The following is a 13,960-nucleotide window of genomic DNA, read 5'->3' as shown; positions in this document are numbered from 1 at the left end:
CCTGAGGATGAGTCACACGACTAATTACATGGTAGAAAATGTATTGGCTGTCTTCAGGTCACTAACACTGGGCTTGTAATTAAAGATATGCAGTTGAACTTGTGTATGAGTTTGAATATGTACTGTGCTTTAAGGTAATGTTCTCTTTTGTTTCAAGACTTTCGTTTTGGGAGTCACAAACCAAAATGTCCAACTGAAGACATCCAACTACAAACACGGTCAATACAGCACACACATCATGTCTGTGTGTCTCACCACCATCCATACATTCTTCATGTACCACTTGGTGGTGGGGAAAGCTGGAGCCAATCCTTGCTGACACTGGTTAAGCAACAACAGTCTGTTTTATATGATTTCTTTCTTTTCAGCTCTTAATTACTAAACTTTTCATCTCGTTTTATCCTTCACGTCTCGTTCTCTGTGGTAAATGTTCAGAATAATGAGCGCCTTGAACCTTCTGTTCCAGACTGCTCTTTAAATTAAGCAACAGCGGAGGAGGTAACCACCACCCACATACTGAGCTGAATGATGGAGAATATGGGACCAAGCATTCGGGAAAATAAAGTGAGCACAGAAAAAGGCAGGTTGTGGGAAAAAAAAGAGAAATGCATGCTATCCACCTCCTCCAGTCCTGACTGCTGTGGTCTGGCCTTGAACTGACTTTTCCTCCAGATCTAACCCATTGTCTAACATAGTCTTGCCTCTGAGCAGGACAGAAGGGTGAAGACACCTTTTGAACCTTTTTAGCACAAACTCATGACATCAAGCCTCCTGTGAAAAAGCTCCCGTGTCCTCTGTGCCAAGAAAGGACATGCTAGATCGACAGAGAAAGCAAGCGGAGAGTGAAAGTGCATTAGTGCTCTGGCGTCAACTGAGGCATCAATTAATGAGCAGCCTGGGAATGTGTCCATCCAGACACACTCTGTGCCACAGTGCTGTGAGAGGCCAAGCCAGGGCCACAGACGGTCGGGGACATCAATAATGGAGGTCGCGGTTTTAAATGTTTAAATGAATTAGAGCCAGGGGAAGAGGTGTTGAGATGTTTAAGACGGACAAAAGGGAAGAGCAGCAAAAATATATCCATTAGGTCTCCAATCATGAAGCAGAAACGTGTTCTAATGGCTCCAGTGCCAGTGATAAAACCTGCCGTCACATCATTAAAAGGGTGAAACAAGTGCATGTGCAGCCCAACACTACAGCTTTGACAGTTGTACTCAGTGGGTTGGGCAGTGCAAGTAAAATTCATGAGCACAATGCCTATAAAAACCAACCGTCTTCCTGTTAACTACTCCTAAATGCATTTCTTTGGTCTCATTTATAAAGTATTTCGCACATTAAAGTGGTGATTCTTTTATCAAACATCTTCAACATCGCATTAGGTGTTACAGAAAAGGCAGTGAAAGTTCTGGCCCTGACGAAGAAGCTCTGAAATGATCAGATCTCAGCGGGAACATTGGCGACATACTATGAAAGTAATTCGGTTCAGGATCATATTCTATATGCAATCTGGATACAGGAAACACTCTGTGGAGTCAGTGATTACACTGACACAGTCCTATGCACGCTGGGTGCTCTGGGCTCTGAGACAGAACAGACACACGAGCAGCAAAAAAAAGGACGATGAGAAGAGATGAGAAGAGATGAGAGGTGGTATCAGACTCCGTCAATGTGGGCGGCTTCCTCCGAGCTGCCAGTGCACCACTGCTTCTCCTCTTTTTCATTTTCTCCTCTCACACTCTCCCCCTCTCTCTCTCACACACCAAAGTCCAAAGCCCAAGAGAAATTAGTAACCTTGCAGACGGTAGTCAGAGAGTAGTGTGTGTCATGCTGTGTGTGTGTATATGTGTGTATGTGTGTGTTCAAAGGAACAAGAGAGTTTTAGGATGACAAAAGAGAACAGATTGAGAAAGAGAGAGAGTGAGAGAGAGAGAGAGAACACAATTGTTTTCCGCCTTATCTGAAAATTGATGCTGATCTAAAAAAGGCATCAATCTAAGAGTCAGACACAGACCGCTGTACTACAGGGAAAGAGAAGTGAAGACACGCAGACTGGTACTTTGTATAAAACACAGCACACTTTTAAAACAATGATGTCCCTGTCACAAATAAATCACCCGATTTTCCAGCTGTAAAGGACAGCTTCAATGCATTTTAAAAGGATTCCTTTCCACTATAGACTATGAGTGGAACGGTTCACATATGATCCATGGTTCGGCTCATATCACGATTTTCAGTTAAGTTTGGGTTTTTTCACCCTTGAGAAACATCTTGCATCAGCGTCAGATCTATAGATTAATAATCCACCATTTACACGTTCTTTAATCAGACATTCATGTCGTGCAATCGTGCAAAAACTTGATTGGGTTCCCCCCCCACCATGATTTCTGATGTTACTTTCCCTTTTCTTTGTCTTTCCTTATCCTCATCTGTAAGCCGTCAGAAGACGAGCACAAATACTGACAAAATGTATGCAGGAGGTTGACAGAAAGCTCCGTCTGTTGCTGACGAGCATAAATGATCATCACCGTTATTATCATCAGTATTCTGTGAGTTAGACTGTGCTTCTGCACTGATAATCAAACATCTCGGCGAAACGTACACTCAGAGGGTTGTTATGGGTAACCATCGGTGGAGTCACTTCCCTTCAAAAACACATTTTAACAGACGTGAGCATGCATCAAGCATGGTAGAAAGTTCTGATTACATTCACACTAGACATACACCGCCTGGCCAAAAAAATAGGTCACCACCTAGAAGATGAAGTGACGCACCCATCATGCCGAGTGCCTACTGTACAAGCCTGTGGGGGCAGTGCTATGATCTGGGGTTGCTGCAGTTGGTCAGCTCTAGGTTCAGCAACATTATGTGCCCAAAGAATGGGGTCAGCTGACTACCTGAAGATACTGAATGACCAGATTATTCCATACGACTTTTTTATGTGTGTGTATAAAGTAATGGGAAAACCTTTTGGGAAAACTAAAACTTAAGAAATCCATTACCTGCCCTCTGTCCTTTTTTGTTTTTGGAGTGACCTTACTCCAAATTCAAATCCATTGAGCTTTATTTGAATCAAATTCAAATGTATTTGTCTAAATATGTCAGAATATGTGGATGGTTGTTCGTCTCTATGTGGCCCTGTGATGGACTGGTGACCTGTCCAGGATTGGCACCAGCACCCCCATGACCCGATCGCTGCATGTAGCAACTGCCAAGCCCATAGAAACCATCCCCAGCAGCATCACCCTTCCCATTAGATTCCGAGTGTACAACTTTAGAAGTATGCTTCGTCCCATCTTAAAAGTGTCAATCGCTCTGCCAATGTTTTTTTCTTCTTCAAAATCACTTGGTTTCATTCATGAGGCTAATATTTAGCAGGTTATACATCACATATTCCTTTTTACTTGTTTGAATAACTATAATAATTCAGTAAAACCCATAAAATGCTGATTTGCACTTGTGATTTTCGAGTGCAACCCTGTAAGATAAAGTTTTTATTTTGTCTCAAAGTAAATTGATTTCATTCCGCACCAACCCCCCGCTTGGTTGCTCCGCTCCCTCGCCATTACCATTACGCTAAAATAAAATCCTGACAAGAACCCTGAGTAAATTAACCACTACAGCAAAGTAAAGAAATCTCCCAGTCATAACATTAAAATTAAACATAAAAGTGAAATATTCCGTGTGTATTTGTAGTGCAAGTACGGACAGACGGAGGGAGCATGTCTGAATAGATGAGAGTAAATCCTGAACTTGCATTGAGCTAATTCAATAGTGTCAAGGAGATAAGTAAAGTACCCAGATTTGTCATCCTCATCTTATACGTCAGATCATGGCCAAGATGCTGGCTTCTGCAAACCCGTTTAATGACACATTGTCTTTGAAGATAGGAGTCTGCTTAAACGAGACGTCAGTTCTTCCATTGTTTGGATTTCATGATGACCTCTCATCCATCCAACCCCCACTTTTTGCATGAGGGCCAGAATGATTTAACACACAACCAGAGAGTGATTGCCGTCAAACCTTCAATTAAATAAAAAGCCTGAACACAAGCCCTCCTCTATAAAGCAAAAAGAGAGATGTTTGACATAAACTGCCACATTTATTGTGTCCTATTTGATTAATCACGAGTCACAAAAGAGAGGCTTGTTTTCTCAACAAAGGAATAACAAGAGCGGAAAATAACAGGCTAATTTTTTATTTAAACCTTGTAATTGCAATTTTCTACTTAAATTGCAGCCTAATGATTACAGGCATGAGGTGGAGCTTGACAACAACACCAGAAAAGAGTAGCACAAAATAAAACATGTTGCTATGGAGCCTCAGGCACCACAAAAGAGAGAAACACAAAGAGCGAGAGAAAGAAAAAATTACTGCCACGAAAAAATTGAGAGCTCCCCTCACTTCCAAAGGAACCAGAGTTTAGAAGTGGGGCTCCTCGAAATCTACTATTCCCCAACCTTCTCACTGGGCCACTGGTTAAGACCTTGGAGGCTTAAGTTCCATGTTGCTTTGCTAGAGAAGGGGTTGATGGGAATTCAGCACAATGGCACAACATTGAGAGTGAAAGCTGCCAAACACAGACTAACTCAAGGAAAGGGAACAGAGAGAGAGAGAAACTGTCGGAGGAGTGAGAGAGAGAAAGAAAGGGGAAGAGGAGGATCAAGTCTGATGGCTGACAAAGCTGAAAACCACCTCCACGGAAGAGTGGATCCTTAAGCTCTACTAAGGCTCTTCTCCACTCTTACCCATGGGCTCTATATAAAAATGGACAAGTCCCACAAGTGATTTCAGGTCGACTCACCTGTCTTATTTATTTATTTATTTTCCCTTCCCCCTATGGTTTCCATGACGCGGAAAACAGGAACGGAATCACGAAAATTGAGCAATAAAAATGGAATAGAATTAATAAACTATTAAATGCAGGATCACATGAAAACCTATAGCTAAATGTGGGGTTTTTCTCAGACATTTTTGTTTTTTTTCCAGAGAGATCTGAAAAAGATGTGTTTGTCCCTTCCCAACAATGTCAAATGAGCCATCTGATACAAACACCACGTCTAAAAAATTCAGAACAGAGTCAGGGGATATGTTGTTCTGTGAATTCTTCCAGCGCATACACACATTCGACACAAGCATCAACTAGAAGAACAAAAAAGGAGCAAAGCCTGAACATGAGCGTAACCTCCAACAAACTCAATCCTGGTCCTGGGGACCCACTGACCTGCATGTTTTGGGGTTGTTTTTATGTTCAAGGGTCAAGTCCTTCAAGACAAATTTCCCAATGAGCACAATAAAGTATCTATCTCTCGGAAGTCTGTGCAGAAATCCCTAAAACCTATGAAAGGTTAAATCTATGAAAAAAAGACCCTACTTCTCTCTTGAATTACAAGGTAAGTGATCTGATCACTTGTGCACCAAGTAGGACTGTTCACACCTGCCATGGACATATATCCTGGATTTGTCTCCTGCGATCACATACAATCGGATTTGCTTCCACCATCCTTTTATCAAATATGCACTGATGTCATGAGTCAAAGAACAGAACGATGCTTTGAACAAGTCTGAATGTACAGATGTGCTGTCAGAGTGTGTGCAGCTATGTGTGTGAGTGAGTGACAGAGGTAGGGCGGGGGAAAAAAAGAGATAAGAGAAGCTCAAGTGAATCAAAGCTGTACTGCAGCTGCTATAACATAAAACAAGTTTAAACCATTAAACCTAACCCAATACTGCTGGTCAGATGACTTTAACTGAGGGTATGGTCTGTAATGTGTTCTGAGAACAGATTACAGCATTCAAGCAGCTCAGGGATGTGGTCACATGCGTCCTCAAACCAACTCCATATGTGGTTTCGGTGATGGGATCTGAGGACGCATTCAGGACCTGATCACATCACTCAGGACAGATGTTAATAACAGGTGTGATGCATCCAGTATGACACCCCTTTGTCACGTTGTATCGCTTCACATTCACATCAAAATAAAAACAACACAGAAAAGTTGAAATACTAGGTATGTTTTATAAATTTTGGCCTCAACCAAATTACATGCGAGATCATATTATTAGCAACACATTCATTTATTAGTTTGAAGAGTCACTTCCTATAATCATGTTCACCTTGTTGCAGTGAGTGATGTACAGGTGAACTGCCATGACATGACCCTCTGACATCACAAGTGGGCATGTTTACAGGTGCAGACTTAAAACTGACAGAGCCTGTTGTTAAGTGACTCTAAAAGCACTGTGACTGTGATGCTTTTTACCAAGCTGAGTCTAGGGAATTGAACTTAAAATCCCATTGTTCATCCTGCTCAGCTGTTGTCACTATTTGTAAATAAGAGACGTAGAAGCATTTTAATCCAAGGAACTAGGGGAGCCTGAAATATCTCTTCCCATTTTAAGGAGAATGTAATTTGGCAAAGAAACCTTTAAAAAGACATATCAATTAAAAAAAACTACAGGACTTTAAATTAAGAAACAGTGGTAACACGCGCAGACATATGAACATGAATAAGCCCAGCATGATCACAGCCTGTACTGCAGTCGTGTTCACTGAGTGAACAAGAGAAAGTGATGACATATTACAATGAAATCACAGACACATACAACAGTCACATTCACTTGAGATTCAGGGGCCTTGTTTACACGTACATGTGTGAACATGCATCTTTCACACACACATACACTCACGACAAATGCTTGAAATGTACACATTTACTCACTTTCTCTCTCTTACACACACACACACACATAAAGGAAAACATGCACACAGCAAATCAGCATGAATAAATAAGAGATGGAGATGTGCTTCACAGCCTAATCTCTGAGGAAAAAACAGCTTGCCGCATCGGCAAGGATCAGCCTGGGCGAGTGAGTGGGACACTGCTGGCTTCTAGGAAACCAATTTGCTTGTTTATTGTCTTGGTCTTTTGTCGGTGGTTACAGTTCATTGCAGCCAACCCATCTTGGGCATGCTCCTTTAAATAGCATCTATAAAACACGGGATGTGTTCTCCCCACATACCACTCCTCCTCTTCCCCTGTACATGATGGAGCGGCACACGAGTATCACGATGCTGCATTTCCTCCGCTACAGTGGGGTTTTGTATTTCCCCCTCTTTAAACGCGCGATGGATTCACCCGAGCAGCTCGAGTTGGTGCTCTGAAAAGTGGAACAAACTGTGCTTTCTAAATGCGCGTGATGAGCCCATGAGCTCGCTGAACAGCGATCTCTGAAATCAGGTGGAATTATGTAGATACAGTAAAATGGTTGATCTGTTCCACTAAGCCAAAATTCCAAGACCAGTTGTGGGATACAGCGTTTCTGAAATGATGCAATACCCAGGATTATATGGCTAACTCACAATGCTGCAGTGCTGTGTTCTCTGTGACAAGACACTGGGCAGGCGATCACATGTAGTATATTTATCTGGCATAAACTGATATGTCCAGCACACCCACACCACACAGACATTTCGAGGCACTGCAAGTCTTAACTGGTGATCTCAAAACCACAACTACCAGCACTGTGCATACATGTAATGGAGTAGGGGTGGGATTCACAGTCCGCGATACCAATTACATCACGATACAACGATTCTGTGATCTATTGCAAGACAATCATACGCCGATACATCACAATATCTGTCTGACAGAAGAAAACGAAAAGTTCAAAGTGCAGGATTTCTCTATTTATTCACAAAATAAAGAAGTAGTAGAGCCATTTGATAATATGAACATTTTAAGCACATGTCCTTGTCAGTGGAGGTATTATTGCGATAATTGGAAAATAAATGTGGAATAAAAGGGAGGCTAAAGCACACTGAAACAGTCTCTTAAGATACATATTTTTAGTCAACATTTAAAAAAAGAAAAATCTTAAAGCTGCACATAGTGCATAACTTTTAAATATAAACAAAAGTCTGTTGCATTAAAACCACAGTCAGTGAGCCCGTCAGCTCCACATGACTCCATGTGTGTTCCTCAGTATAGCACCATTTAGGTCTCCTGTTGCCCGCCGCCGTTCCTGTGCTGCACACAGGAAGTGATTTGTTTTATATCAAGACAGACAAAGGCAACAGCAACACTGTGCTAGTGAAGCAAAACACCTGTAAATGGGCTGGACTGGGACTGAAAGCACCAAGAAGGGCCCACAAAAAGATTCAGGAGGGAAGTCTACTGCTCCTGGTCCTTGTGTAGCTTCATGGAATAAATGCTTCTTGCAACCACCCACCCCTGCAGTGTCGGCACACACACACACACACAAAACATTACCTCAGTCATGTCTGATAAAGTTATATTGTCCATGAATACCAAACAGAGGCAGAAGCATAACTTGAACAAGCACAAAAGTTGCTCACTGTGGCTTTAAATAATTTAATTAATCACAAGGTCCTGGAATGACTGGAAACATGCAGGCTCCATTTAGCACTAGGGCTGTATATTGGTGTGTTATAAAGCATTTTCAAGTCATTCTTGTGAAACATTATTGATTTCCCTTCATAAGTCCTTTTTATCGCAATACGGAAATTAAACTGCATATCATCCAAATGAATGTCAAGGCAAAGTAGGTTTGCAACAGCACAACTTAAATTCGGTGGGATTTGGGACATAAAATCAACATTTTACACAGTTTTCTAACATTCTATATAGACCAAACAACTAATCAGTGAATCAAGGAAATAATCAGCAGATTGATACTGAAAATGTATAATGTTGCAGCAACAAAAGAAGATGCAGGTACTGTTTTGCCACACTTTCCTATTATTGCCTATTGATCTGACAAAAGGAGTAAGAAGCCGCCAGAGAACACAAATAGTGCCTGAGGTGACTCCTTAAAACCAGAGACAAGCCTGTTATCCGTGGTGTTCTCTTCCGCTGGAAATCACCAGGTGGCTCATGCATATCAATTACTCTCAGACTGCGATATGTCTTCTTCAGGCTCTGCTGTTTGTTACATTGTCTGCCTGAGAGTGGCTTGTTAGAAAAAAATCTCTCACACACACACACACGCACACAAAACTGAAATTGCAAGGTGATCTAAACTCAGAACAGAACAGAACAGCAGAAGCATCCATGGTTGTTTCACCACCACATAACGGAAATGCATGCCATGGTGCAGTACGGTGAGGTTATAATGACACACATCATTTTATTCTCAGCCTTTAGTGCCGCAACAAATTCCCACTTTTTTTGCGACGTCCACTGACGAGCGCAAAGATTCTTCAAGTCCTAAGTATCCCGTGCAGTGTTGCTGTCAAATACAGCAGGACTGTCGCAGGGATCCCATCTCCAGTAGTCCCAGGGAGGCCTTTGCTCTGCCTGTCAGCAATGCCAACCAACAACACTGCACAGTAAAACCCTTCAAAACAACAGTGGGCTGCAGGCTGCTTCAAGGGCTACTGACGGCAATCTATAAAACAATATAATGGCTTGCCAGTCAGTGAGTGTGAAAGGCAAGATTTACACCTCCTCTGACTCTCTGAGGGGACTTCAATTAATAACAGCTGAATTGTATCACCCCGCAATAGGGAGTGTGAGGCTATTGCCGTCCCTGTATTCCACAGGATGAAATGTGATGATAGCACTAATTGAGGGGAAGAGGAAAAAACAGCTGACCGCACAAAGCTTGTCAAGGGAATGAAGGGCAGACAAAAGACAGGAGTGAACAAGGGGATGGACTGAAGCTAAGGCTATTTCTGTGTTATTATGGTTTCATTTGATAACAGGGTTTTCACTTATCTGCGTCCACACTAATACAGGGTTGTTCAGTCAGTAACGCCAGGCATGTTTGCTTAGTTTTGTAGAATGTACTACAAACAAGGGACAACAACGGTGACAAATATGAACAATTGAGACTAATATCAAGGTGACGTTGATGCATACGTTTGTTCATAGTCGGTGGTCAAGTTGTGTTTCATAAAACAAACCAATCGTGGAGGTGGACGTGGGTAACTGCGTCACCGCTTTCAAAGGTCTCCGTTTCGCTCCATCCAGACTAAAATGCAGCACTGGAGTTTTCAAATGAAAACACAGCCTGCAGCCTTTTGAAGCTTCTCAGTTTTTAAGGCTTTAAAATGCCCATAGTGTGGATGGAAGGGTTTTTCAGAGCAGAATTTATGCAAAAGAGTGATGTGGATACATCTAAGGCCTGAAATGAATCCCGAGAGTTTTCAAGCAAATTAGAGCCAGCAAAGTTTCTTAAACTTTCAAAATTCCATTGGGGTCATTAAAGTAACCGTCATAGTGTGGATGACAGATAAATCAAGAGCAGAATTCATATGATTAACTTTTTATGGGGGTACAGGTAAGTTGACGGGTTGAATTTGATGGAATGTACTTCATCAGATGGATGAATCAGGATAAAAACACACATAATAATCTTTCTAGACACAGATGAGGCCACATACGTCACCCACCTGTCTTCAATTGGATTTTTATTTTTTTTAAGTTTGAACACAAAGAAAACTTCCATGAATCCACTGAAAATAAGTGGGTAGATCTCACAAGAGCTGAACCTGGATATGAGTCTAGTTTAAGTTTGAATCAACATGAACATGAATCCCACAGTTGCACCAGTTCACCAATATAAGTCATGCAAAAGGTGCTGACATGGAATAAATGTATCCTATTCATCACAATAGAAAATATAAATGGAGAACCTGTATGGGTTTGGCTGCTTGTATGTTTCCAGCACATTATATGCAATAAGATTTACAGTAAACATCGTTAGCAGTGAATAATTTATGCCTATTTAGGAGGTATATACAGCCACATTTTTCCAGCTCAGTGTACAATGGAATTGCAAACCTACCTGTCGTTGTGCAGTCAGTTATTCCCTGGAAACTCCATTTCATTTATTCTCCGGTGTCAACCACAAAAAAACACAAGAGAGCTCTTCTTTAGAGAAATGCCATTTTTCCCTTCATGTGGCTTCAACACGACCCCGACGGCACATACACACCAAATGTGTCAATATGTCAAATATCTGCACGCGCACAATCCACGAGTGAAACAAGTCTCAGCTCGGACTGCGGGTCACTTCGCTGCTGGTGGACTTAAAAGTCTGTAAAAGTTGCTGGTCCACAACTTCCCGTCTGCCTGAGCCACGCAGCAGCTGGACACACCGCGGCACCGTCACTCATAGTTTCTGGAATCACGAGTGGATGTGATTTGTTACAACCTCCCCTTTTTTTTTTTCCAACGCGCTCGCTACATTTGGGGTTTGGCAGCAGCGTCTCCGCGCAGTTGGAGGAATGTATTGAAGGTGTCCGAGGGATGAGAGCTGGAGAGAGAGAGAGAAGTGAGCGTGCAGGCAGGTGCTGCCGCTGCTGCTGAGCCGGTGTTATAGCGCCATCCTGTGGATCCTGTGTGAAGCTGCTCTGTGGCGCATGTTGTTGTTGTTTTTTGCCTCAGCCAGTTTCAGATCATGGTGGTTTTAAGCCTCATATATATGCGGCTGCAAACTGGAAAATGAAACAATGAGACTGATAGATTATGATTATTGTTAATTTCACACCATGCATTATCTCAAGGCACTTTACATAGTAAGACAGAAACCTTACGATATTAAAGAGAGAGGAGAAGAGAACCCCAACCAGACTCAAAGATGTGCAGCATCTGCCTCTGCCAGGTTTCCCTTAATGATTTAAAAAAAGAGGTCTCAAACTCATGGTCCGTGGGCCACTTGTGGGCCGCCCAACCAATTTTATGCGGCCCTCCACTTCATATAAAGTCATAATTATAATTATTTCTGTTGGTTTTGTTATTTAAGTAACATAAGTACTAAGCTTCAGCTTCGGCCCACACTATTTCATTTTTCAGAATGTGTGTCTGCTCTCAGTGGCAGGGAAGTAAAGACAACAGTGGACCCACTCAGTGCTGAGCAATACTGAAAGAGCATATGGGAAAAAGAGGCATCACATACTGTAACACACCAATGCCCAGTGTGGCTGGCGGACCTCAAAGTTGAACCACAGCAACATCCCAGAACAAGACCCAGTAAAGGTAAATCACAGTGGCAGACTTCCAAGAGTGTCTAAAATGACATCACCACACGCTGACATGATCCACACCTGCTGGCTGAAGAAGCTAACCTCACTGTGAACGTCTGGCAGCACAGATGAACCAACTGCTGCTGTTCTGGACCCGCACAGAATGGTTGACAAAAGGCCGGACAGTCCTCATCACGACAGGGAAGAGTATCGTCCAACTACTGGCCTATAACCTGCGTCAGCACACCATGGAAGCTCCTGTCAGGCATCATTAGCTAAGATGTTTTAATACATGTGCAGAGCACAGAAAGGAATAAAACCAGGGGACCTAAGCACCAACTACAGGTCAACAGGGCAATCACGAAGGCCTGTAGGACCAGGAACACCAACCAACTATGAGAAAGTCTATGATTCGATAGCACACACATGGATACTGGGATGCTTAGAGCTGTACAATGTCAACAGGACTCTAAAGAACTTCATCAAGAACTCCATGGGACTGTGGAAGACAAGGCCAAATCAAAGCCCATTGTACAAGTGATGAAATGCGCAATATACCAAGGAGATGCTCAAAGAATGGTTTCAGACAGTGATTCCGAAGTGGGACATCAATCAGCCACCTCTTTTACACGGTTGGTCTCAACCTGTATGCCAAGAGTCAGCAGGACATTGACTCACTGACTCACCAAAAGAGGGAAGATCAGAACTGTGGGAGTGGAACAACTTAAAGGCAACATAGCAGATGTTCAAGGCAGCTTCAAATACCTTGGGGTCCCACAAGCAAATGGGAACCATGCAGAGGCCACAAGGCCAATATATAGTAGACTCCCACCAGCACCTAATAGCTCATCTCCAGTCTCCAGAAAAACTGGCTTGATAAAACATACATCAGACTCCTACCTCATCACAGAGGTTATACTATATCTGTTTGTCTCTGACATTCAACTTCTCTCCTCAAGCACTGCTGCCGAGTCTACAAAGGCTTTCCCCTCAGTAATTGCTTTATCATCCCTCCATTTCTTAAGCACTGTCTTACGTCTGTTGCTCAGAAAAGCAGGATGGGTGGAATAATCAATACCAACCTTTGAAATAGCCTGTGGAGATGGCAGGCAAGCATTTGGATTTGAATTTGATTGATTTCGGACACCCTGAGAGAGTGTTATCATCATAAAGGCAAAAGCCATCTACTAGACAGCACTTTAAGCACATACACACTCACACACACACAGGCCGTATACACACATGTGAGCAGGATGTTCAAAATACAAAAAAAAATCCAGGCCATTATTACTGTAGGCTGAGCTGTAACACTCAAAGCTGATATGTAGACCAGAGGCAGGCTCCACATCACTTCATAATTGCCTATGAATGGAGAGGCTGTTATTTTTTGATTCCAGTGTCATCAAGTTATTTTTCCTCACTCACTCCCCCTCGCGCTCTCTCTCTCGCTCCCTCTGTGTGTGTGTGAGAGGAGGGAGAGACCTCATTAATCTTTCCTGCATTGTATGGACCACACTGTCACACCCCTGACACTGTGGCGTGTGACACAGCTCTGCTCATTAAATCTTATGACAGGATGAGATCAGGCGTGAGGTGAGGTTTTTCAAGCTGTGCGAGAGCAGATAAACCAAGCACAGTTTGTGTGTGTGTGTGTGTGGGGGTGTTTAGTTCTCATTTGGCAAAATCTATTAAAAGTATCTCGAGTTTTGGGATCTTGAGGTCACACCAAAGAGAAGCTCGCAGCCTCTGTGTCTGAGGTGTCAGGCACTTCACAGAGCAAACCTCTCCGCTTTTTTGAGGTTGTGGTGACACCTTACGTAACAGCCATGATTCCCTTCCTGTCAGCTCGTGATTACTTTCACTTCACAGTTGTAGGTGCTGCTACTGTGCGGCCCAACATCGATTGCAGTGGTTCACTGTAACATAGCAGCACCATGTGGGAAGCAGTGCAAGCCCTCAGCCTGAACCCTG

At 42.7% G+C, this 13,960-nt stretch overlaps 1 protein-coding gene across 1 annotated transcript in view; it reads right to left on the bottom strand.

Annotated features, from left to right (window-relative positions):
* Positions 1-11,256, bottom strand: part of tafa3a (TAFA chemokine like family member 3a) — an 87,301-nt gene extending 76,045 nt beyond the window's left edge. The window contains exon 1 of the mRNA XM_044023180.1: positions 10,810-11,256. The gene's annotated coding sequence lies outside the window, so the exon portion shown is untranslated. The remainder of the gene's footprint in view (positions 1-10,809) is intronic.
* Between the last annotated feature and the right edge of the window lie 2,704 nt (positions 11,257-13,960).

This window comes from Solea senegalensis, linkage group LG4 (genome assembly GCF_019176455.1).
Source record: "Solea senegalensis isolate Sse05_10M linkage group LG4, IFAPA_SoseM_1, whole genome shotgun sequence".
NCBI lineage: Eukaryota > Metazoa > Chordata > Actinopteri > Pleuronectiformes > Soleidae > Solea > Solea senegalensis.
The sequence above is the reverse complement of the archived record's forward strand: the minus strand, read 5'-3'. Positions and strand labels throughout refer to the sequence as shown.